Source organism: Marmota flaviventris, chromosome 10 (assembly GCF_047511675.1).
Source record: "Marmota flaviventris isolate mMarFla1 chromosome 10, mMarFla1.hap1, whole genome shotgun sequence".
NCBI lineage: Eukaryota > Metazoa > Chordata > Mammalia > Rodentia > Sciuridae > Marmota > Marmota flaviventris.
In genome coordinates, this window is record NC_092507.1 from 113,894,982 (window position 1) to 113,916,685 (window position 21,704).

Consider the following 21,704-nt stretch of genomic DNA (forward strand, 5'->3'; position numbering starts at 1 on the left):
TGAAATGAAAATCAAAATTTTAAATCATCATGAATTGTCTATGATATGTGATATGTCTTAATACAAATACAAGAACATTTAATTTTAATGTGGAATCATTAAAATTACTCAATTCATATTTTGAACATGTGCAGGCATTTGTATCTTGTTCTTACCAGAGGAGAGCAAATGCTGCAAAAATCTGATTTAAGGCTGGACATGGTGGCCTATGAATCCCAGCAACTCGGCAAGAGTAGCACAAGTTCAAGGCCAACCTAGGCAACTTAGGGAGATCCTGTTTCCAAAAGCAGGGGGGCGGAATAGGGAGGTAGCTTAGTAGTAGAGCACCCCTGGGCTCAATTCTTATTATGGCAAAATAAACAAGCAAACAAACCCTAACTTAACTGCAGTTTTCTACTTTTTGTTTTGTACCAGGGATTGAACACAGGGACACTTAACCACTTGTTGCGAGGTATCCAGCACCTCAGCAGTGTAATTTTTCCTGTTCAGGCGGGCATAAGCCACCTGAGAAAGTAAAATCTGAAATAATTAGTGAAGAAATAAAAGACAAAGTCAGAAATAGTTTTAAATGCAGAGCGCCTGATAGGTCCAGCCCACACAGGAACTGGAGCTGAACAACTAAAAAATGGCTCTTGTGGTTTATGTCAGGGGGGACATCCAAGGCAGGGGTAAGGTTCCAGGAGTGGAGTCTTGCTTCATGATGTCTTGCAGTCAACAGGTTGATTGGTTGATTGGCTTCTTGGCAGGGTACATCCATCTCTGAGAGGCTATAGCAGGTCACCCCATCTCTGAAGCTTGAGGGATCTTTTTGAGCAGAGCTATTAAGTTCAGGGCGATCTTAATAACAGGATTGCTGCTATAAGTTCCCAAATGCCAGATCTACCCTCCACCAATGGCTCCAATGCTGAAAGATCCTCATGCATAGTCCCCAGATGGCTCTTGACAACCACTGAGTCACATCCCCAGCCCTTTTTGTTTTATTTTGAGACAGGGTCTTGCTGAGTTGTTTAAGTCTTCACTAAGTCGATGAGTCTGGCTTTGAACTTGAGATTCTCCTGTCATAGCCTCCCAAGTCACTTGGATTAACACACCCAGCTTTTAGTTTACTTCTTGATGGCAGACACATTCCCCCGACAATCAAGGGAAGCTGGTGACTTTTATTTCGAACTCTCTTTGAGTTTCGTTGACGTCCCACTATTGCAGGTCCACTAGGACGCTGTGCTCAGGGAAAAACATGAATGCTATACTATGAGTGGGACAACAATTGGGGACATGCATATTTCATATATCTCCTCTCAATGGATTTCACTTAAAAACACAGTTGAAAGGCACAAATATTTAGAATCTCCAGATGGTGTCAGCAGAGCACCTGCTCAAGCACAGTACCCCTCTGAGCATGTGGCTGTGTGTGGCTGCACGGGTTGCACGCCCACAAGCCTGGATTTGCCTCAAAGTCTAAAGGACACCAGTGCTTTAGGCCAAGACCACTCCCTTCTTTAGAAGTTTTGATGCAAGGATCAAGCCTGATTGTCTGCGTTCCCAGTTCCTCAGATGTTTCCATATATCAAAACGTAGTGGGTTAGAGTACAGGGGTCACTCAGTGGTACAGTACATGCCTGGCAAATGTGAGGTCTTGGGCTCTATCCTAAGCACTACAAACAAAAACAAGAAAACCTAAGTGGGTGAGCAGGTTCACTCTTAGTGAACTCGAGCCACTTGTCCTTATGCAAAGAGGATAATACTCCAGCATCTGCCCCCAATTCTTAACCATGAACCTCACTGAAGGCTTAGGACAAACTGCTTCACGCTGTTCCTCTGCTTGTTCTGACAAGCTCCGCAGCACTGCCCTCTGCTGGCTCCCCTGGAGAACATTTGTGTCATTTTAAAACCTTGGATTAGATGGATGCTTCTCAAACTTTAAAAAAAAAATCACCTAAGGATCTTGTTAAAATGCAAAATCTGCATCAGTAGGTCTGGGATGGAGCTTGAGATTCTGTGTTCTTACAAGAATCCAGGAGATACTGCTGTCTGTGGGTCACTTTTTGAACTGCAAAGCACAAGATGTCTCTAAGCATCCCTACTGTTCTGACCTTTAGCTTCATGGTTTAATCCTCTTCGATTGTGGTTCTTTCTTCCACTCTCTGCCCTGCTCTGCTCCTGGCCACCACAACATCCTTCTCAGGTTAAAATATTCAGTTGTCCCTCCCAGGTCCTAAGGTCCTGGATGCACCAGTTATGCCCCTTGGAACTATCTTGTCCCAACAGTTGGCACAGAGTTAGTTTCATATCTTTGCTTTTCACAAATGAATGGTTTGGATTGGGCCCTGGTGATGGGACCGGGTAGGGGCACACATAAATTAGACAGGACCCCTCAGATCAAGGAGTTGTTATTCATCTTCCACAGTGACCAAGTGCCCACCCATGTGAGTGGCTAAAGTCCTGGGCTGTGAACTGCTTAATGAGAAGATTCATAGAGTCTCTTGATGTGATAGGCTCTATTCTGCTGGGTCAGGCTTTACCTGATGTGTCCTGTATGAAAGAGGGCTGGGTATGGGGAGTGGGGTGAAGTTTTCCAGACTTCTCCACTGAGGGATCTGGACTTCAAATGGCCTTGGTGAGATTCATTCTACACAACTGCGAGTGAGGCCATCAAAGTAGCCTTAGAAAGGTTCTACCACTCATCCTCACTTCTTGTCCAAGAACAAAAGGAACAACCTCCAACGGTGCTCTTGGGCTATGTTCAGTCCCCCTGGGAAATGAAACTGACCAAATTATATGGTTAGGCAGTACGCATGTGTGAATAAGTAACAATAAGTCATGCTATTATATAAGGCACCCATAAAAAGGGAACCAAAAAAGTGGTACCCCCTGCACCTGGAGGGGTGTGTTCTCCCCTTCCCCCATCTCCCTTCCATTCCCCCTCCTCCCTCCTCCTCGAATACCCCTCCCCTTCTTCCCTCCACTTCCCCTCCCCCATCTCCCCTCCACTCCCCCTCCCCATCTCCCCTCCACTCCCCATCCTCATCCCCCTCCCCATCTCCCCTCCACTCCCCCTCCCCCATCTCCCCTCCACTCCCCCTCCCCCATCTCTAACTTCAGAACACTGCCTGGTGGGGGAGGGGACAGATTCGCCCACCTGCACCAGCTGGCACATGGTAACCCTGGGCCCTTATTCTCATCACCAGCTGCTCTTCCCTTCCCCCTGTGCTCCGATGGGGAAGGCTATAGCCCCTTCCCTCTAACCCCAGCCACTGGTCTTTTCTCCTCTCTCCTCCATTGTCTTTTCTCCCACCCGATTTCTGTCTCCTTCATCTTCTATCATCTTCCTAGCTCTCACTTTTCCATTCCCCTGTGGCACCCCATCCCGTTGATATGTGTCTTTAACCACTTCTGCTTTTCCCCAGGCCTCGGTTCTGCTTCTGCTGTCACATCTGCCCGTGGGGGTCTGCACAGACCCTGGTGAAGGGTGCCTCGGTTTGGTTTGGTTTTCCTCCCTTAGTGAAATAAGAAATATGCTTTCCTCTGCAAGTGCCTCCCAGTCCGGTGACCTTTGTGTCCCGGAGCCCGGCCTGGACAGAGGCTTCCTAAGCAGCAGACAACACAAGAAACACGTTGGTTGGTTCTTGCAGCAGGTGGTGGTAATAGGAGTCCGGGAGGGACTTTTCCTAATGCCTCATATTTAAAGCTAAGATGAAGCGACTTCACGTTCTAAAGAGAGCTGCAGATTCATTGGGGACAGCATCACCTCTAGGGCTTAGTGAGAGGTGACTGGACTGGTTCTACTGCCCCAATGCTTCCCCGCTCCACCCCATGCTTTAGGGAGAGAGGAGAGGAAGGGAAATAGAATCAAAGTCAGTCACTGGAGTTGCAAAAGTTCTGGGACTTCTCCCTTCCCTCCCCATGGACGTGGTCCTTCTCCCATCAATGCCACAGGAAAGGGTCCTCCAAGAGCACCATTTGAGAGGTGCCAGGTATGCCAAGGAACAGGAGACTCAATACCTCTTTTCCTGGTTGGGTAGTGGATCTGTGAATCCGTCAATCTTTCGTAAGGTAGAAATATGACACTGGACCAATATGGGAGACAGCCCGCACACCCGTGGTTTAGCAGGCCAAGGGCGTAGGAGTTTTCACAGTGGACACTGCATATGGTACTCAGGCTGCAGGTGTTTTGTCACTCTGGCTACTGGGCGGGGGGGCAAGTCCCAGTCTAAAGAGGCTGTATGATAAGTCACCTGTGGGAGGTGAGTGGGAGGAAGGTCAGAAGAGGCCAAGCCAGAGATCTCCCCGCAAAGCCCCACCCTTACGGAAGTCCCTAAAGTGCTCTGACCTGTGTACCACAAATTTGCTGAGACTTAGATGTCTGTCAGAGAAACCATCCACAGGGGACCACGATTAGCTAGAGAAACAGAGACAACCACCTGCAGAAGAGTTTGACCCTTGCCCCTCACCCTGTATCGTTTGAGAAGCTGTAACTAGATGAGGTAAGACAGAAGGAGAAAAATCAAACCACATGCTCTTCCCTATTACAGATCTTTAGACTATGAGACAAGTGACAGGAAGAGGCACACGGGGAGTTTTACTTTGAACTGTACTGTTAAATTACTGGAAGTGGTAAAAAGGAAACCAAAGGATTTGTCTAAAACATCCTGAAGTGTTGGAGGGCAGCTTTGACGGGTCCTCACGTGAATGGGGGAAAAAAATTTTTTTTCTTTGTCTTTAGTTCCCAATGAACCAAGTTCAGACTGTCCATAAAACTTATTTATTGAGCAACTGCTATGAGTCAAACACTTTTCTAGATTTAACACTGAGATAGCACACTTCTTGCCATCCCATGCTAAGATGACCATCAGATAACCATAAGGAAAACTATGGATTTAATGTCCGTCATGACAAGAGCTCTGTGTGTCAATATGACAACCACCGCACAGAACTATTGAGCACCGAGAGAAAGGAAAGCAGAAGGATCTCGGACCTAGTTTTGAGGATTGGACAGAGCTTTGCCTTGGGAATCAGAGATTGAAAACTGAGAGGCAGTAGATGGTTCAGAGAACTGTGTGTGGAAAAACCTTCAAGGAAAAGGAAAGAGGAAGATACTGGAGGTGCCCTGGAAATAGTAGTAAATATTTCTTAGCATAATAACTCTGAGATTGTGGTGAAACCGCCAGTTACTGTGGCCAGTCCTTGCTTCCCGAATGCTGAAGCATAGATAGAACCAAAGAAGCACCACAGGAGGCCAGTGGAGAGTGGAAAGTGAAAGGCTTCATTAAAGGATGGCAGAAAAGACTCCCATGCCCCACAGGAAGAAGGAGACCTGAAAGCTGGAATCCATAGGAAGGTCTTCTTTTGTTCTTCTACATCCCTGTCCTTTATTTGGCTCTTGTCCCTCTATCCTGCCTGTGGTGGGCGATGCAGGTGGCAAGGTCAGAGTGTAAGGGTAAAAGAAATTGAAGTTAAAGGGTAAAAGACCGGGTGTTGTAAAAGTTTCTAAGCCGCAAGGTCTGAGTTAAAATGTAAAGGATTAGGTATTGTTAGGTTTCTATGTTACCTGCAAAACCTGAAATCCCTGTAGCTGTTAGGACAATACTGGAATTGCCCAGTAAATATTCCCACTGACTCCCTGGTTGTCCAGTAACTAGGGACTCTGTGAAACTGATCACGTAGTCTTCTAGGCCCTAAAACCAATCAGTTTGAATGTGTACCCCGTTTAGAAATGACCTATCACTCCAGCCTGACCTGTTCCCGCCAATGAATGAACTAATCATGTTTAGGAGTTGTTGTTTGATTTTCCCGCGGTGTATAATGATTTGTTAAAGGAAACTGTGATGTATGTAAAACCCCCGCCCTCCCAAAAAAAGTGTACTTAAGCAGTGCTCAGCTCCTGCTCGGGGCTCTGGGCTGCTTTCCCTTCTTGAGTGGGCACTGAGCCCCAGCATGCTGGTTCAATAAATCCCCCTTCTGCCAATTGCATGAGTGGTCACTTGGTGGTCTCTTTCTCCGACATTTCGCGGGACCCCTACAAGAGTGTGGAAGACACTGGGCAGATGGGGCAGGGAGGAGCGGTGTGGGTAGAAAGGGCCTAGGGTGATTTGATGGGCATCTCCCTGTCTTTCTGGGAACTGTTTCATTAACAGTTCTTTGGGATGAGCGGAGGCCTTGGGAACATTAAATTTTCAGTCTCCCAGGTGCTGTTCTGGTTTCCCCAGGGTTAAACCGGACTCCATTTTTTTATGGACTCCAATTTCTTTATTAGATTCCATATTAGACCTGATTTACCTAACTACACTAACTACCTATCTTTAAATCTAGCTTCAGTAGCTTCACAAGTCAGACTCATAGCAATGAGAGAAATCGCTCTTCCTAATGTGACTGAGGCCTGTTTATTTCTTAGGAGAACTAGTGAGAAGATTAGCTGCAAAATCTCACTAGCAGAGAAACACCTAGAATGGAGGAGACCTAAGATTCTCCCTAATCCTTTAGACTAGAGTTGACCATTCCCCACTCTAAAATCAGCTTTGAAGGAGCAAAGAATTTCAATTAGCCGCTGGCCAAAGCAGAGGCATTTGCATCTGAAAAGATGAGGCAGGATCCAAAGGAGCAGAAATTCTGTTTCCTGTGTCAACTGGTTGTATGCAAAATGCATAAAATTGAAGGCCCTCATTCAGAAAAAGGAGGAAGCCTGTCCAACCACTGGCCAGCTTTTAGCACATATACCTGCATATGTGCTATAAACTTATACCACGTGCACATAAAATTTAAATACAAGTGTACATATCTGTGTCTTGGCTATACACATATGTGCACTTGTTTTTAAATATATATATATATATACACACACATACACATACATGGGAGAGAAAACAGGTTCAAAGTATTGTGGCTCAAATGGATTAAACCAAAGAAGGATTTGGGGAAAAAAAAAAAAAAAACAACTTAAGAGTCAACATTTCCTCAGAGCCTCTTTTATCATTGTCATTCTTAATTCAAATATGCATGATAACTTGATCATACCTTTGTAACTGATGCTCAGATCAAGAAAAGGAATACTTAAAACTTTTAATAAATGTGAGGAGATTTTATTATGACACTTTTCTCAGACAAAACGAGAAAGCGTATAAGTTGCTACATGTCTCCTCATTCCACCTGACTGCCAGGCACACGTGTTACATACATACACACATTTATCGTCTATATCTGAGTGCAAAGATGTCTCCTCTTGCTTGGTTGAATCATTCCCTGGGTGCCAGAAACACTTAGTCTGCAACCAAATAAATGTTCATCTTTCTTTCTTTTTTTTTTCCCCTCAAATTAATAAGCTCTGATATTTAGGTGGACACATTGCCACTCATCTAAAAGCTGTGTTTCCCACATTCTTTCAACCAAGTTTTAGCCAATGCTATAAAAAATGGAAACCACATGGGGCCTTCTGGAAAGGAAGGAGAAGTATTTTTCTCAAAATGGTCACACAACTACCATGGCTTGGAAGTCAAGGGCGGGAACCTAAGGATGGTAGAACCTAGAGCTATTCCAGACATGCTAGAGCCTGAGAGGTGCCTGAGGAATCCCCATGTAGACTTGAAATTACTCATCTTTTTGTTGTTGTTGTTGTTTTCTTTTGTTAAGGATCATTTAACCACTGAGCCACATCCCTGCCACCCCCAACCAGCACGGGCAGCAGACCTAAGATGGCTCCTGTGAATTTGCAGGGACACAAAATCAAACACAGACAGAATTTGCCTTTACACAAGCTTCAGGATGGCTTCCCCAGCTTTTGACCTCAGGTTCCCCAAAAGGGAGAGCAAGAGAAAGTCAGGAGAGGCTGATGGGAGGGTGGGGGCAGAGGGAGAGGGAGAGGGAAAGGAGAGGGAGAGATCAGAAGTGAGCTTTTATTGGGGGAAAACTGTTCTTAGAAAGTTCTATCCATAAAAGGGCAAAAGGGGTAGAACTACAAGGGAACAGGTGAGTGAAACTCAACCCTAGGATTACACCCACAAAGAAGACCTCCTTGCTATAGGAGGGATCTCTGCTCAAGCCATAGGAATGCAGTGGTTGGTCAGAGCCCGGGGCATCAGGACTGGAAGGTGTGCTCATTCAGTGTGGCTCCCCACACATCCCCAGCCCTTTTTTAAATGTTTTATTTTGAGATGGGGTCTTGCTAAGTTTTTAGAGCCTCCTTAAATTGCTGAGGTTGGTTGAACTCCCAATCCTCCTGCCTCAGCCACCTGAGTCCCTGGGATTATGACATATCTTCTTTTAATTGAGAGAATAATAAACATTTATCTTATTTAATCCATTCTTTTTCAGGTCTGAACAGTTCCCCCAATCCTAATCCTAACTGATTCTCCATGTGTCTCCTCTATTAGTTAATATGCTTATTTCCTTATAGGAACCATTTCAAACTTTTAGCCAAATCCCTGTAGATTAAGGCAATGCCACAAATACAATCTTCTCTGAATTCAGGTCTCCAGAATACGGTTATTTTTCTTGGGATTCTACTATATATTGCAGATTAATCTCTCTTACAAACAGAAATAAATCCTAAATAAAATAGTGCTAAGTTGGATTCATTAACATTATAAAATATGCCATAAAATTTATCCCAAGAGTGTAAAGATGGTCTATCATAAGATATTATTTGTTCTTGTACTATCATAAGATATTCTTTAGGTAACTAACCACATTAACATTAAAAGGAAAGATTGCAATCACTTTAATAATTGAAGAAAATGTAAACAATTTATATCAGAGCAAAGTGTTAGAATACCATTGAAATTAAAATAACTGTCATCTCTTAACCAACGACTAAGAAAATACCTTTTAAAAATAGAGTAGTGTTGGGGTATAGCTCAGTGGTAAAGCACCTGCCTCGCATATATGAGATCCTGGATTAGATCCCCAGCATTACAAAATAAGTAAAGAAATGACTAGGGAATTTAAACAGTACACTAGAAATTATTTAATATCGAAAGTGCAGTAATGGGGAAAGAGAAGAACACAATATATATATATATATATATATATATATATAGAGAGAGAGAGAGAGAGAGAGAGAGAGAGAGAGAGAGAGAAACAAATAGAAAAATGGTAAACACAGTCTACCTTGTCAGGAATTACATTAAATATAAATGGATTAAACATTTCAATTAAAAGGCAGAGATTGACAAAATGGATTCTTAAAAAATGATTCATCCATATGCTATTTACAAAAAAATAGTTTATATTCAAATACACCAATAGATTGATAGTAAAGGATGGAAAAAGATAAACTATGTAAGAAGTAATCAAAAGAAACCTGAGGTGTTGGCACTACGATTAGTTAAACAAGTATTAAAGATAAAAATTGTTCTAAAGACAAGGAAAGTCATTTTATAATGACAAAAGGATAAATTCATCAAGAACATATAGCAATCACTAAAGTTTATACCCAAGGATTTGTAACATACCTTAAAGATCCAGTATTTTCTCAGAGTTTGCCTTTTATCCTTATCCATTTTTTTATTCAAATGTCATTATCATCCAGGAACAAAACTCAAAAATACATGGAGCAAAAAAGAGAATTTAAGGAAGAAATAGACAATCCAACAATAATTAGAGAATATTAATTTGAATATTATTGAAATTAAATGCTCTGTACTCTAATTTTAATAATGGATTAAACAACTGACATAAGATCATGAAAAAAAATTGAATAATACTATAATTCAACTAAATAGACATCTATAGAATACTCTACCCAACAACACAAAACATTATTCTCAAATATACATGAAACATTCACTCAGAAGAGACTAGATGTTTGGCTGTAAAACAAGTCTCAATAAAATGATTAAAATCACAAAATATTAAAAGTATGTTTCTGAAAACAATGGAGTAAAATTATTCATAAAACTCCCAGATTGGTGAATTTAGCAATATATTCCTAATTAATCAATGAGTTGAAAAATAAAACACAAAAGAAATTGGAAAATACTTGGAGATTAATGAAAAACATACAATATGTCAAAAAGCTCAACAGATGGAGTAAAAGCACTGCCTAGAGGAAAATTTATATCTGTGAGTGCCTATACTAAAAGAGAAGAGCTGGGTGTGGTGGTGCCTGCGTATCAACTATTTGGGAGGCTGAGGCAGGAAGATTGCAAGTTTGAGGCCAGCCTCAGCGACTTAGCAAGGCCCTAAGCAACTTAGTGAAACCCTGACTCAAAATAAAAAGTACAAAGGGTTGGGGATGTAACTCAGTGGTAAAGCACCCTGAGTTCAATTCCCAGTACAAAAAAAAAGAAAAAGAAAGAAAGAAAAGAAATAAGTAGAGAGACTATATTCTTCAAGTATGTCCATGTCATAAAGGAGAAAAAATTGACTATGGAAATGTTCCACATTAAATTGTGGAGAGCCACCTGTGGGCTATGTGTGGACCACACCAGTGTTGTAACCCTTGAATAGGAAAATCTGGTATTTGGAAACTTCCTGTGGCAATCCCACTGGGTAAGATCTCCCGGACACATGAATAGAAAACTATTCAGCTCTGCCCCGTCCCCCACAGCACGGGAGATGGTGACCTGCTGTAGCCACACAGCCTCTCAGAGATGGGTGTAACCTGCCAAGATGCCAATCATCCTGCAAGACATCATGAAGCAAGACCCACCCCTGAAACCTTATCCCTGCCTTTGATGTACCCCCTCAAATAAACCATGGGAGCTATTTTCTAGTTGTTCAACTCCAGTTCTTGTGTGGGCTGGACCTAGCAGGCACTCCAAGCTCCCTTGAAGCTATAATTCTGACTCTGCTTCTTGTTTTTCACTAATTATTTCAGATTTTAATTTTCTCCACTGGCTTAGGACCCTCCAGGAGAGGGACTGAAGACCTATAAAGACCTATGACAAGTTGAAGTAATGCTTATTTACATGACAACTAAATGATACCAGACTGGTTTTTGTACTAGAGGAGAAAACATGGCTATAAAGGACATTATTGACTTGAGCATGGTGGCACATTCCTGTAATCCCAGCTCCTCAGGAGGCTGAGGCAGGAGGATGGCGAGTTCAAAGCCAGCTTCTGCTACATAGTGAGGCCCCAAGCAACTCAGCAAAAGCCTGTCTCTAAATAAGATATTAAAAAGGGCTGGGGATGTGACTCAGTGGTTAAGTGCCTCTTTCAAACTCCGTTACCAAGAAAAATTAAAAAATAACAGAGGACATTATTGGGTCAGCTGACAAAATTGGAGCATGAACAGTGAATTAGATAAAACTATTGTCATTAATGTAAAATAGTGTAAATAATGGTGGTTATGCTATAGTTGTGTAAGACTTCTCATTCCTCACACTGAAGTTAGTGATAAAGGGCCATGATATATGCAACTTACCCTCAAATAATTCTGGAAAAATCGTGTGTGTGTATGTGTGTGTGTGTGTGTGTGTGTGTCTGTATGTGCACACAGAGAGAAAGAGTTGATATTAAACCTATAAAATAGAGCTGGATGTGATTGTGCAAGCCTATAACCCCAGCAACTTGGGAAACAGAGACAGAAGGATCGCAAATTCAAGGCTAGCTTCAGCAATTCACTGAGACCCTGTCTTAAAATTAAAAGGACTGGGGGTGTAGCCCAATGGTACAGCATCCCTGGATTCAATCCCCAGGACCAACAAAAATAAAAATAAAAATGGGTCAAAGCCAGGCATGGTGGTGCGTGCCTGTGATCCCTGCAGGTCCGGAGGTTGAAGCAGGAACATCAGTCAGCCTCAGCATCTTGGTGAGGCCCTCAAGAAAGGTAGCAATACCCTGTCTTGAAATAAAGTGGCTCAGTGGTTAAGCACCCCTGAGTTCAATCCCTGGTACCAAAAAAGGGTGGGGGGGGGACATTAAAAAACAGCTATTCACAGCCACAGACAATTTGCAAATTTGTGGGCTGGTTATTAGCTTTGTACTATTTCATGTAACTCCCTGAGTTTAACATTTATTTATGTATTTATTTTTTAGTTGTTGATGGACCTTTTATTTATTTTATTTTATATGCAGTGCTGAGAATCGAACCCAGTGCCTCACACATGCTAGGCTCTACCACTGAGCCACAACCCCAGCCCCTAATTTTGACATTTTAAAATAGAAAGTTAAAAGGACAAATTACCAGGGCATGGTAGCACATGCCTGTAATCCCAGTGACTCTGGAGGCTGAAACAGGAGGATTGAGAGTTCAAGGCCAGCCTTAGCAAATTTGTGAGACCCTGTCTCAAAAATAGAAGAGGGGAGCCCTGAGGATGTAGCGCAGTGGTAAAGTTCCCCTGGGTAAGATCCCCAGTACCAAAATAAAAAAAAGGAAAAGAGAAAATTAATGAACCATATGCTGTGCTTGTTTCTCACTGGTGATCCTTAAAGTTGCTGAAGGCCTGTTTTGTATATACCCTACTACCCTCTTCCCCTATATAGGCTCCTCTTCTCTTAGATCTACAGCTCTTAGTATATAACTATTTTCAACCTTGAACACCCACTGAATCATCTACCAGGAGAAGACATAGTATTTTTTTCTTGATCCAATCAATGGGAGGTGAAAGCGTCCATGGACAACGTCGGGCAGTAAGTTGGCCGTTGCTCTGCCCCACCTCTCTTCCTTTCTGGATCAGCCTCACTATCTCTATGGACATATGTGAGATCAGGCAAAGGGGGGTGACCAAAAGAGGCAGATTTAAAAAGAGCGCCAAACGAGGCTTTATTTGAGACTCACTCCCAGGCGAAAATCAATCAGACCAACAGAGTGGACAGGAGAGGGTCTGAGGAGAAACCACATGGGAGTTCGACCAGACTGGAATTTAATGGGGCTTAGGCAGGAAGGGAAGGGCTTGGGACAGGAAAAGGTGTTTTTAGAGTCCCTTGTCCCACTGGAGTTAGATGGGGGAGCTAAACTCCAGGATTGACTAGGGGGTCCTGCTGATTGACAGGTATTAGTCAGGAGATCCTGCTGATTGACAGGCATTTCCGAAGGCATCTGATTGCATGGGCTGCTTTGTCCTAAGTCACCGCCACCACCAACCTGACATCCTGGCCTTTTTGATGGTATAGGGCAGCGAATTTCATCTGGCTACTTCCTGTTGGCTTAGGAGCACTGGGGGGGAAGGGGGTGGCTCGGGTGTTGGGTTCGGTGGGGAGGTGACTGTAGGGATGTAGGAGCATCTGGCTGTAGGTCACTCTGGTGATTTCACTCCTGCGCTTTCAGGTGAACCTGGGGAGGCAGGGAGCAATGATTAATAGAAGTCCTATGACTAATATAGGAGTGAGAAGGGAGTCAGCCACGCAATGAGGGTTGAGTTTGGCTATCCTGGCCAAGGGTCTTTTGATTGTTGCTGTTTAAGCCCTTCACCCAATCGATGGAGGGTGTCAACACTCTCTTCGACCAGTCCAGTTTCATTGATATAGTAGCAGCATTCTTCTTTCAGGAATAGACAAGTTCCTCCTTTGTCTGCTGTCAGGAGATCTAGGGCACCACAGTTCTGTAATGAAACTTGGGCAAGAGATGTTATTTGCCTTTGTAGGGAAGCTAGAGAGGTGGCCGATGCCTCTACTGCTTCCTGAAATTGTTCAAGCTTCTGAGTAGTGGTTACTGCATAACCAAGTCCTCCTGCCCCGAGTCCAGAGGCAGCAAGGGAGGAGGCCGGGGAGAGTCCAACTACTACTGGTAGAAAGATGGCCCTTCTTGTCCTGGAAAGGGAGGTAGTAACAAGCCATGTTAATTCAGCCTCACTGCACAGAGTTAGTTGAGGGACCAAGGTGGAAGGAACACAGAAAGCAAAGGGCATGTTGAGGCTTAGATTTTTGTTAGAGTACCATTGCACCAGAAAAAGGACCCCGGCAGAGCAAAGAATGGGGAAGAAGTTCAAACAATCGATCAGGGTGCTGAACCAGAGGAAGTGTAGCAGCAAGGAAATTCCCTGATGAGTTACAAAAAGAAAAGTACTTCCTCAATGGGAATCACAATTAACAGAGTACAATCCAAACCTGTGCAGAAGAAACAGTCTGAAATGTTATTCGCTTTGGACAAATTGAGAAGCTGAAGGCCCTGATGTATTAGGGCCATCTATGAGAAAGGGTCAGCTCTAGGATGGGCAACTGCATCCAGCTGGTGTTGGAGTTCCTTCTCTTGCTCCTGGATGGTTTTGTGAATTTGAGGGAACAACTGTATATAAGTTCTCCGTGTTCTTATAGAGGCTGAGGGGTGTTTGGCAAAACCCCACGAATAAAATTTACCATCAACACCAGAAGGCCATTTCGGGTCCCGTGGGTCCCAAATAGTTAATTTGGTGTATGCTTGATTCTCTTAGCCAGGCTTATCCAGGAAGAGTTTCTTGCATAAATTATAAGGGCTCCCACCATAAGTGTCAGGCCAGTGCTTACAGGATTCCTCAGTTTGGTCCGCTAGGAAGCATAGCATTGCTGCACATAAATGGGACGCGGTGGCCTGATTGAATCCAGCAATATGAAGGGTGACCGCCAGATTGCAGCCAGGGGAAGGGCAATCGCCTTGACCCATAAACTGAGAACAGGTGGTGACATCCTGCTGCCGTGTTGCTTGGATGTAGAAGTGCCATCTATGGGTTGAGATAGAAACTTGAGAGAGATTAATGATTAGTAATAGAAGGAGAGTTTGGCGAGAAATCTTGAGTTTGGTGGGCCCCAGCATGGTGGAAGTCCAGGACTGGACATTTGGAACAGGTGTTTCCTAAGGTGGGAGACATGGTACCAGGAGGAGTGGCCCAAGTGCTTGGCTGCCGTTGGGGTAGTAAGTATGACTGTGTGGGGTCCTGTCCAGTGAGGTTCCAATGATTGAGGATGCAGCTGTTGAAGTAAGACTGCGTCACCTGGTTGAAGAGGGTCCGGTTCATTTCCTGGTTGTGCTGGGATAGAGGTAATGGATGGCGCAGGAAGACACCAGTCTGTGAGTTCCCTTAGGAGTTTGTGTAGAAGTATGAGATGGGCAGGTGGGACACAAGGGGAGGAGGAGTGATTGGAAAGCTTTGGTTGTTTAAGAAAGGATGCCCATAGCGTTGCTCAAAGGGGCTAAGGCCTGAAGGGGATTCTAGGGGTTGCCCAAATTTAGGTGAGGGCCAATGGCAGGAGATTGGGCCAGAACAGCCTGAGTTCAATAGCAAGTTTAGAAGATGATCCTTGAGAATGCTGTTAGCTCTGTCAACCTTGCCTGAGGATTGGGGTCAGTAGGGGATGTGGAGCCTCCAAGTGATGTTGAGGCCTTTGGAGACTAGTTGAACAACCTGAGAAGTGAAGGCTGGACCATTGTCTGAGTGGATAGAGGTGGGAAGTCCAAACCTGGGAATGATCTGCTCAATGAGGATGGAGGCAACGGTGTCAGCAGTAAGAGAGTGCTATCCCCCAAGTCACAAGCAGTTAGATCCTGTGCCAAGGCTTGCCAAAGAGGTAGGGACTGTCCCTGTAGCCTTGGGGTAGGACTATCTATGTCAGCTGTTGAGACCTAAAGAATGTAGGGTCTTCCCATGTGAAGGCAAAGAGGTAGTAAGAATCATGATGGAGAAGCACTGTAAAGAAGGCATCTTTAAGATGCAGGACAGTAAAGTGAGTGGTCAAAGGGGAGATATGGGAAAGAAGAGTGTAAGGGCTGGGAACCACCAGGTGGATGGGAATAATTGCCTCCTTTATTAGGCGGAGGTCCTGGACTAAGTGATAGGCACCTGAGGGTTTGTGTACCAGTGATATGGGAGTGTTGCGGGGGAAGTCAGTAAGGATTAGGAGTCCCTGGGCAAGTAACCAGTCTATGATGGGTTTAAGTCCCTCCCTATGCGTTTTGGAGATGGAAAATTGGGAACAAGAAGGAAATTTAGTTTGGGGTTCCAGCTGGATACAGACTGGCTTGTGGTGGGAGGCTATGACCACTTTGGAGAAAGACCTGGTTTGTGCTTGTGCTGGGATAGAGGTAACTAGGTCAGGGGGCAATGGGACAGTGGTTACTGTAAGGTTATTAGAGACAGTAAGGATTAGAGCAGAAGATGGGTGGTAGTATCTGCCATGCGACCAGTGCTGGCTTCATGAAAGAAGGTCGGTTCATAAGTAATTGCTAGGGAGTTTTAAATTAAAGAGACAAGACTCTCATTACCTTTAATACCAGCTCCGAGACGGCTTCTCCTAGCTCCCACCTCCAGCCACCTAATGCGGTGGCGAGGATTACAGAAGAGACTAGCAAGAGAGAGAGAACATGCCAGGGAGTGGGCTTTTATTGGGGAACAAAAACTTCCTGGGAAAATCCCATCCAAGGGGGACAGCATCCCAAGGTCAGGGGCGACGATTGGGTCTTCAGGGCAGTGGCCAGGCACGCCTCTGCATGGACAAGCCCCGGACCTGGAGAAGGGTGGGGAAGGCTCTAACATAGCTGTGTCTAAGCGCCTCTCACCCAGCCAGGGAGGTAACTCAAATCACGTGCGAGGATGGCCTCCCACAGTAGTATTCTTGGGGTGTAGTTAAAGAACATTTCTGCCTAGGAGAGGAACCGGACAGGATGGAATGACCAGAAAAAGAGTGTGAATGGGTGTCCCTCCAGGGCACAGGCCAGCTTAGCAGTTCGGTTTGGGGAGGAAGGTTTGCCATCAATCCCCATAACTGAGGCCTGGGAAGGAAACAGAGGCCCAGAGTGGGCAGGCAAGACCGAACAGGTAGCTCCTGTGTCCACAAGGAAGGTTATGGACTTACCCGCTACCTGGAGCGTTACCCTGGGCTTGGCAAGGGTGATGGGGGTCCTGAGTTCGGGCTTCTTCAGTCTTATGTGAACCCCAATAGTTCAAGTGAAGGGACTAGCTGACCATACCCCTGCGTGGAGGCACCAAAGAAGGGCCAGCCATGGGGAAGTCGCTCTTCCAATGTCCTGTCTGCTAACAGGTGGGGCACAGCCTGGAAGGAGGCCGTGGGTTTGGACATTGACGAGCCCCAGTGACCTTCGCATCCACATTTGAAGCAAGCCCCTGGAGGAGAGGAATGGTGGATCCCTGGGAAGCTCTTGTTTGAGCTGTAGGCCTCAGGGCTGCTGCCAAGGCCTGGGTTTGCAGGGTTACCTTTTTCTCTAATTGAGCCTGCCTGGCTAATTCAGCTGACTCCTCTTGGGCGTTATAAACTTTAAAGGCCATTTTCATCAGGTCTTGGATAGGGATCTGAGGGCCCTCCTTAGCTCATTTGAGCTTTTTCTAATATCATGGGTCGATTGAGTAATGAAATGGGTTGCTAACACTGTAGCCCTGGTGGGAGACTCAGGATCCAGCTTAGTGTATTTGGTGAGGGCCTCTTTAAGGTGGTTGAGAAATAAGGCTGGATTTTCATCTGGATCCTGGGTGATTTCTCTCAGCTTATTAAAGTTAACCCCCTTATTGGAAACTGCCTGCATGCCTGCTATAAGGTATTGGACCATGGGAGCACAATGATGGCGACCTTGTTGGCCATCTTGATAGTCCCAGTTGGTTCAGTTAGGGGAATGGCTGCTTCACCTGTGGGGAGAGTCATATCTGTTAAACAAATTTGATCAGCATGATCTCATGTGGCCTGCTGGATGCAGCCTCGCTCATGGGGGGTAAGGGTGGAGGAGAGAACGACATAGACGTCGTGCCAGGTAAGATCCTAAGTCTGGGAGAGATACCGGAATTCCTTAATATAAGTAGAAGAGTCAGCAGAGAAGGACCCAAGGTGCTTTTCAATCTGGGAAAGATCGTGAAGTGAAAATGGAACGTGTATTCGGACAATCCCTTTGGCACCAGCCACTTCCCTGAGAAGACAAAGGGACTTTGGGTTATCTGATAAGAGGAATGGATAAGGTCCAAGCAGAAGTTGAGGCATCCCAGCAACCCACTCAGGGGCCCAAACAGATGTGGGAGGGGGCTCACAGGAGGACTGGGATGTCCCCCTACAGTTCCTAGAGCCTTAAATGGAACGGGCAGGGTCTATGGCACATGTGTGACTTACTGATAGACCCCAGGGATGGAAAGAGACTGGAAGGTCAGGGGAAACGAGAGAACTTACCCCACTCCTGTGGACCCGGATGAAGGGAGAGGGAAAGAGCAGCTTAGGAATTTCCCGGTTCATTTGAAGCAGGAAGGGATGGACTTAATCCCCTGAGGGAGAAGCCCGAAAATCCCTCCCGGGTTTCAGCACCAGATGTGAGATCAGGCAACAGGTGGCGACCAAAGGAGGCAGATTTTAAAAGACCACCAAATGAGACTTATTTGAGACTCACTCCCAGGTGGAACTCCATCAGACCAACAGAGTGGACAGGAGGAGGGTCTGAGGAGAAACCGCATGGGAGCTCAACCCAACTGGAATTTTACGGGGCTTAGGCAGAAAGGGAAGGGTTTGGGACAGGAAAGGTGTTTTCAGAGTCCCTTGTCCCGCTGGAGTTGGTTGGGGGAGCTGGCTGAACTCCAGGATTGGCCAGGGGGTCCTGCTGATTGACAGGCGTTTCCTTAGGGGCCTGATTGATGTTTCTTTCACATGCGGGCTGTTTTGTCCAAAGTCACTGCCACCACCGACCTGACAATATATATATATACCATAGTAACCATTTCTAAGTGTATCCTAATCCCCACAAAACAGCACAAGGCTCATTTTACAATACAGTTTGATGATCTTGTGCTCATGCTTAAAATTTTGAAGGACAGGTGCATACACACACACACACACACACACAATATAACAATATATTTGTTGTTATATAAGACTGAACCCAGGCACACTTAACCACTAAACCACTTCCCCAACATTTTTTTATATTTTATTTGAGACAGGGTCTCACTAAGTTGCTTAGGGCCTTGCTAAATTGCTGAGGCTGGCTTTGAACTCGAAATCCTGCTGCTCAGTCTCCTGAGCCACTGGGATTAGAAGCCTGCACCATGGCATCCAGCAGGACAGGACTTTTAGAGAGACTAAGGCTACTAGTTACCCTTACATGACTTGATTTCTGTACATTTTTCCTGTCTCATTTCTAGTTTGGCTCCTCCCTTTCCCAAATGCTGTAACTTTCCTGTATTTGCAATTCCCCCAGAACTCACCCAGTGCCTTTGTTCACATTTTGCACTTCCTGGAATCCCCTGCTCCTTCCTCATTGACCCAACAAACTCTTACTCATTTGTTAAGACTCACAACAAACATTGCTCTTCCAAAGCCCTAGAAACCCTTCTTAGGAGTAGGATACTCTCCTTTCCCCCTACATGGGATAAAAATGATACATAGACGACTTAGAAACCAGCAGGAGGGAAAGTCCACAAATTTTGCATTTCCCTATATTTTCTTAAATCTTGAAAGACCAAGAGAGGGAAGTGGCTTGCCCAAGGCCATTTGACTAGTCACCAGCACAGCTGAGCCTGGAGATCAAAGACAATTTCTCCTTCCTTTGCTGAGGTCTACTGGTTACGCCCCTGGGCCTTAGCCCACTGTGGATCTGATATTTTTGAGAGGTCTCTTGGTGTCTCTCAAACCCCAGATCATTGAATTCTGCAGGATGTTCTAGGATGGCAATATTGGAGGGCTTTGGGCTCTTAGAGTACACTCGAATGAGCATTTTGGTCTCCAGGTATAAACCTATTACTTGGAACTGCATGGGAAACCTCTGGAAGGTGTGTTTATCATAAGGGGAAAAGTATAACCTTTGGAGTCAGTCTTAAGTTTGAGTTCCAAACCTACCATTTATCAGTGTTAGATTCAAGGAAAAGTAAACTTTCTAATCTTTAGTTTCCTTATGTAAAAAAAACAATAGATAAGGGCTGGGGTTGTGACTCAGAGGTAGAGTGCTCGCCTAGCATGCATGAGGCATTGGTTTCGATCCTCAGCACCACATTAAAATAAAGATATTGTGTCCACCTATAACTAAAAAATAAATATTAAAAACACAGTAGATAATCCTTTTTATGGAGATTAAGCAAGGTAGGCGCCATGGCACATGTGTGTGATCCCAGTGACTTGGGAGGCTGAGGCAAGAGGATCACAAGTTTGAGGCCAGTCTCAGCAACTTAGCAAGACCCTGCCTCAAAATTTTAAAAGGGCTGGAGATAGAACACCCCTGGGCTCAATCCCTAGTACTGGATTTTAATTTGACTGGCTCAACACAGGGTCACTTAAAATTTCCTCCAATTGTAAAATAAGATGCAATTGATTACATGATTTCTGTGTCCCAGATCATACCCTTTTTTAATTTTCCCAGTCATATATGTAGACTCAACATAAAGCCTGCCCTTGGGTTTGACTTAAATGACAGAAACTTTTCTTTCAGAGGAAGTGGAGAGGGCAGGCAGGTACCTGGGGAAATGCAAATTTGGTGGCTGAACAGGACTTCCCTGAGTCTGATGACTTCCAAGATGCGATGTAATTCCAGTGATGATGTAGAGAGAAAAGACCAGCCCAGGCTCAAAGAGTGGCTGCAATCTGTATATTCATTCCAAAAACACTTTAGAGTTTACTGTACATCAGGCATTGTTAGACTGGGGAAACATGAAGATAAATAGAACATAATGAAACTTAATCAGAAGATAGGTACACTGACTTAAGCCCAAGAGATCCGGTTTCTGGTTTTGGCTTTGCAAAAACTGGTCCTGTGGCAAGTCCCTCAGAGGTGTTAGCCTCTAAGCCCTACATGTTCTCAGGGTGAGATAAGAAAGTTGAAAACGCGTTGGAAAAATAAATCAGTGGACAATAAAAAAAGAAAGAAAGTTGAAAAAGTGGAATTTTTTTGCGGGGGGTGGGGTGGGGTTGCTGGTCATGGAGCCCTGGGGTGCTTTACCATAGAACTACATCCCCGGCCCTTTTTATTTTTTATTTTGAGACAGGTTCTCACTAAGTTGCTCAGGCTGGCCTTGCATTTGTGATACTCCTGCGTCAGCTTCCAAAGTCACTGGGATCACAGGTGTGTGTGCCCCTGTGCCCAAATGTATCCCTAAATTTCTATCTCAAAGCCAATCAATGCCCGTGTGGAGGGAAGGAATTAAGACTGAGCAAAGGAGAAGTTAAACTTTGGATGTAGTTGCAGCAAAGTCCTCAGCTGACTTCATGAGGTGCTCTGGGGCTGGGGTGACCCTTCAGAGCTGTTCCAAACGGAGACAAGGGGACTGGACTTCTCATAGCCTTACTACTTTATAGATAAAATAATTGAATTTCACCAACACTGTTGACTTACTTACCTGAGATCACGACAGTGGTACATGCAATCCCTGTGATACAAATTGATATGTTTTCATACTCGTTTGGCTATATTTACCTCTGCAACTAAAACTCCATTGGTATAAAAATTTCATAAGCATAAGGCCAAACTTGAACCCTCAGATGCTTCGAGAGGCAGTATGAGTTGCTACACACATTAATCGTCCAAGAAAGAATTAGAGCCTGGCGCGGTGGCTCACACCTGTAATCCCAGCAGTTTAGGAGGTTGAGACAGGAAGATTATGAATTCAAAGCCAGCCCCAGCAATTTAGCAAGCCCTAAGTAATTCAGTGAAACCCTGTTTCTAAATAAAATACAAAGCTGGGGGGCAGGGAGGCTTTGGGGATGTGGTTCAGTGATTAAGTGTCCCTGGGTTCAATCCCTTGTATGAAAGAAAGGAAGATGAAAGAAAGAAAAGAAAGAAAAAAGAAAAGAAAAGAATTAAGCTGTATCTAAGTTCCCAATTACAGATTTATGAAAATAGACAGTGGAAGTATCATGCCCTGTGGGACCTCAGTGTATAACTC